At 45.0% G+C, this 5,376-nt stretch overlaps 1 pseudogene; it reads left to right on the top strand.

The window, feature by feature from the left end:
• Nucleotides 1-2,138: 2,138 nt before the first annotated feature.
• Nucleotides 2,139-4,318, top strand: LOC122027709 (annotated as a pseudogene).
• The last annotated feature ends 1,058 nt before the right edge of the window (nt 4,319-5,376 follow it).

Genomic DNA, 5,376 nt, shown 5'->3' on the forward strand with positions numbered 1-5,376 from the left:
AGGACGCGACGGCGTCGGGGAGAAATGGGCTCGGGCGCTCGGTTTCGGCGAGAAGAGAAATAAGAAATAAAAAGGAAAAAGGATACATATATAAATATAATCTTTTCCTCGCTTAAATCGGGTAGCCTAAACAGGCTTTTCCGGACCCCGTTCTTGTTCCCGTTAACTCGTCCTTACGAGCTCCGAAAAATTCCCGAAAATTCCGGAAAAATCCCTTATTAATATTCGCCTATTTCCGATATTTTACACTAAGTGTCAACCCTTAGATTCTTTTTGTACCCCATGTTTTTTATGTGATCAAAGGGGGAGAAGAAATGTTTGTTAAGTGTAGGGGGAGGTAGACAAATTTTTGCACTGAATCGCAAAATTTAATTTTTTCTATCTTTTTTGCACTAAATTGCAAATTAAGTTAGCTTTATTTTATGTCTATTTTGACCCAAGCTTAACTTGGGTTGCTCATCTCAAAAAGGGGGAGATTGTTGGAACCCCAAAATTATTTTGGTGTAATCAACAAGTTAACTTAGGTTCTGTGTGTTTTTAACCTTGTGTCTAAGTGTGTAGGAGCTTAGGAGCACAGATACTCGAGCGCAAGACGCAGCTAACGAGAAGGACGGTACGCGGTGCGTCCGAGGGACGAGGCGCTGCAGAAGAGTACACCAACGAACGAGAAGAAAGCGTGCGATGGTTCCGAGGGACGAAAGTCGGAGCGGAAGATTGCTCGGGGAGCAAGAGATGTAGCTAGCGAGAAGGTCGGCACGGGGTGTGACCGAGGGACGAAGACTGCGGATGAGTACGCTGGCGGACGAGAAGGAAGCACGCAGCGATTCCGAGGGACGAGAAGCTGGAGCGGAAGGCTGCTCGAGAAGACTAGAAGTTGAGTTCGCGTGAGCCCTATTCCGGATGGCAGAAATCACCCAAGCGAGCGGAAGACTCGGTCTGAGGCAAACGAAGCTGGAGCAAAAGACCCGGGCTGGAAAAAGTCAATTGGGTTGACTTTTCCCTCCGAGGCGCCCGGAGCTGACCGGGGCGCCCGGAGTTGTTTGGGGCGCCCGGAGCTGTTCGGGGCGCCTGGAACATACCAGGGCACCCGGACCTTGAAGTTTGACCAAAACGAGTCTTTCACTATCTGGACGTTGGGGGATAAAGTTTTATCCTCCCAGGGCGCCTGGAATCCTTCGGGGCGCCCCGACCAAGGCTATAAATATAACCTTGGTCCAGGAGCTTTTAACGAACTCAGAGCAATTCATTTCCGACACTTGTGTGCTTTAGTTTAGAGTTAAGCTTCTATTTCTGCGCTTTATTGCTGTACGAGGCTTCTCAGTCTGAAGGAGTATTTAGTACTATATTTTTCATGGATTAACAACCTCCCTGGTTGTAACCAAATAAATATCGTGTGCCTCGTTTTTATGATTTACTTTCTGCTTGCTTTATTTTATAAATGTTAGTTTAAGAGTTCGAGAATAGTTAGTTTTTTTTTTTGTAGGCTATCCAACCCCCCTTCTAGCCGTCCGCTAACGGTTCTACAACTGCGACCGAGAAGGAGTATTTCATTAGTGAAGAGCGAGTCGTGCGTGGATCCTTGGATTGATCACCTTTTCTTGAGGTGGATACCAAGTAAATCTTTAATGTTAGCGTTGTGAGTGTGTTTCTTGTTGTTTATTCCGCTACACATCCCCAAAAAGCATATCAACAAGTACGACGAACTATTCACTCATCTCTAACACATTTCTACCCTAACAGAAATATCATAATGATTAATATAAAAGATAAAATAGGAAACAAATAAATCTTCACAAAATCTAAAAGTTAATACGTCTTTTACAAATATCACACTTTAAGTGCACTTGATCAATTGTCGAATTTATTACCATCTTTATAATTAGTGAGTAACATTTAAAATTTCCAGGCAATAATTACATCGTCTCCGTTAATGAAGATTGGCTGGAGAGCATCATTCCTTCCACTGCCAGTAGAGGCCACTTTGGACTTTACCTTTTTTAGTTGAATATAAAGTGTGCGTATTCTTTTTTAATTTATTTTCTCATTTTATATATAATTAATTTAATTTGGACCACTTCGACTAGATAATTGGCAAATCATTGATTGAAGTAAATTTATCACCATAAATATAATTCCATCACCAGCACCACCATTTCGATCTTCTTCCTCCCTCCCTTCCTTCCTTCTCTCTTTGAATTGTTGCATATTGTAGCCATGCATGGGAGATTGATGTCAAGGGCTCAAAGAAATGAGCTCGTTGCATGGGGTGGAGTGATTGTCATGGCCGTTGTCTTCTCCGGCAGTGTGGTCTCTAGAGCTGCTGCCGACGCCGGCGGAGAGAATTTGATTTTTGACGTCTGCAAGTCCACTCGGTACCCGGAGGCGTGTGAGGAGTCGCTGGCGGAGGCGGCAGCAGTCTCTGCGAAGGAGAGCCCGAAGAAGGCGTTCCAAGTGTCGGTGGAGTACGCGAAGGGCCGGGCCAGGACGGCGCTCGGAGTGGCCTACAACCTGACGTCGACGTCGGCGTCGAAGTCAACGTCGAAAGGTCAGCCGAGCGTAGCCGACTGCATCGAGCTGCTGGCCGCCACGCTGGAGCAGCTGGACGACGTGCTGGATCCCGGCGCTAGCTTCCACGACTCCAAGACCTGGCTCAGCGCCGCCCTCACCAACCAAGTGACCTGCGCCGACGGCCTCTCTACCGTCAAGGCAAAGGGCGGCGACGCCCTGAGTGCCCAGGTCGACGCCCTCTCCCGCTACATCAGCAACTCCCTCGCGCTCCAGGAGAAGGTCAAGGAGTCGAAACCCGCTTCGATCTCCGGCGGCCGGAAGCTTCTCTCCGATGGCTTTGTATCTCCGGTACATCCAAATGCTTCCAGGAAATCCCCCGAAGATTTTCCGGCGTGGGTGATGGCTGGAGTAAGGAAGCTCTTGGAGGCTTCTAATCCGGCGGAGGTCGAGGCCGCCGCGGTGGTTGCTAAAGATGGCAGCGGGACGCACGCCACCATCAACGAGGCTCTCAAATTCGTGGCCTCAATGGCTTCCAAAGGCAAAAGTAAAAAGAGTAAAGGCGGCGGCGGCGGAGGCGGAGGTGGAGGCGGAGGTGGAACAAAAGTGATATACGTGAAGACAGGGACGTACAACGAGTACATCAACATCCCCACCAAACAGAGGAATGTAATGTTGATGGGCGACGGCAAGGGCAAATCCGTCATTGTAGGCAGCAGAAACGCCAATGACGGCTACACCACGTACGGCTCCGCCACCGTCGGTGAGCATCGGCAACCACCTTACTTTCCCTTTCAACTCCCGACGACTCAGAGAATGTCGAATGTCGAATGTCTCTGTTCTTTTCACTGTCGGAGTGACTGAGAAAGATCACACTTTTGGAAAGCATATAGTTAGTTATTCTATATGTCGCAATCTTGATTAGGCAGAATTGAACTGAATTGAATTGATTTGATGATATCTGCAGCGGCAATGGGGTCGGGATTCATAGCGAAAGGCATAACGATCATCAACAACTCGGGGCCGAGCAAGCATCAGGCGGTGGCGCTCCGAGTGGGCGCCGACAAGTCGGTGGTGTATCAGTGTTCGATCCAGGGCTACCAGGACACGCTCTACACCCACTCCAACCGCCAATTCTACTCCGACACCGACATCTACGGCACCGTCGACTTCATCTTCGGAAACTCCGCCGTGGTCTTCCAGAACTGCTACATCAGCGGAAGCCGGGCAATGAGCGGTCAGAGGAATTCGATCACGGCCCAGGGCCGGACCCGATCGAACCAGAACACCGGGATATCGATCCAGAAGTGCCGTCAAGGCGCGGCCGACCTGGGCGGGACCCGGAGTACCTCGGCCGGCCGTGGAAGAAGTACGCGAGGACGGTGGTGATGCAAACTTACATGGACGACTCGATCGAGTCCGCCGGGTGGGAGGAGTGGTCCGGGAGCTTCGCTTTGTCGACGCTTTACTACGGCGAGTACGCCAACACCGGACCGGGAGCGTCCGTATCGGGGCGCGTGAAGTGGGCCGGCGTCCACCCGTCGCTCTCCGCCGCGGAGGCGTCCAAGTTTACGGTGGCTGAGTTCATCGTCGGCAACTACTGGTTGCCCAGTACTGGCGTCGGCTTCACTTCCGGACTTTAATTAAAACAATCGCCGAACTGTTTGCTTTGCATGCACGTGTTTACTTTAGTGCCTTGATTAACTTAATTATATGCCTTGTCTGTGAGCAAATAATGGCCGTCGATAGGCCTTGCCTTAATTTGAAATGTATATTGGACCTTCAAGCCAATGCATTTGGGTCTTTTATTTCTTCTTCTTCTTAGTTGATATCCAATATCCTACTTACGTCAACTAATCTTAAAAATCATCGATCAGCTCCATGAATATTTTCTATAGCCTCCGAATAAACCCTGACTAATCTTAGGAATCATCGATCGGCTCCATGAATATTTTCTGCGGCCACCTGATAAATTTATTATTTTTAAATCAACTGTCAATTAATAAAAATTTATTCGTTAATTTATTAAAATTAAGACTCAATTTTTAAATACCTACAAAAACTAAAAAAATACAGTCACTGCATTATTGCCGGTGGCTGTGTGGATCTTTTACAAATCATATATTGAGAGCCTCTCTAAGCAAAGGGGTAAAGTTTCCAAAAGTACATCTAACTTTTAGATTTGTGAAAGAAGACACTTGTTTTATATTTTATTTCTCCTGCAACCGCTATGGTGATATATTCACTATGGTGCTATATTTTAAAAACCAACAGCACACATTAATTTTTAAAATAAAGAACCATCGTAGTGTTATTTTTTGAACAACAAATTTTGTTGGTTAGAATCTGATCAATTAAAAAATTTTATCTTTCAATTATAATACATATAATTAATATATACATATAATATTATTAAAATAGTCATATATATATATATATATATATATATATATATATATATATATATATATATATATTTGTTGATCAGATCATTTAACATCAACCTTTTTTAAATACGTAACTACAGTGATGATGTTTTGATTGCAGAGGTATTAATTTTTAAAATTCAACACCTAATTAATTTTTACAATAAAGAACCATCATGGTGTTATTTTTTGAAATACGTAACCACAGTGATGATGTTTTGAATGCAACAACATATTAAGTTAGTGAGAAGGGTAAAATAAAAAAGTACATCGTTTGGGAAATTTGAAAATTAAGTATGTTTTTTTTTTTGAGAATTCGATAACTTTGAATACATCGTTTGGTCAATGTGAAAGTTATATTGATTTATTAAGCAACATGCATGGTCTTTTTTTCATCCTTAACCTAATTTGGTAGATATTACTAGTTAATTTTGATAACTCGGCT

The sequence above is a fragment of the Zingiber officinale genome, chromosome 10A (genome assembly GCF_018446385.1).
Source record: "Zingiber officinale cultivar Zhangliang chromosome 10A, Zo_v1.1, whole genome shotgun sequence".
Lineage (NCBI taxonomy): Eukaryota > Viridiplantae > Streptophyta > Magnoliopsida > Zingiberales > Zingiberaceae > Zingiber > Zingiber officinale.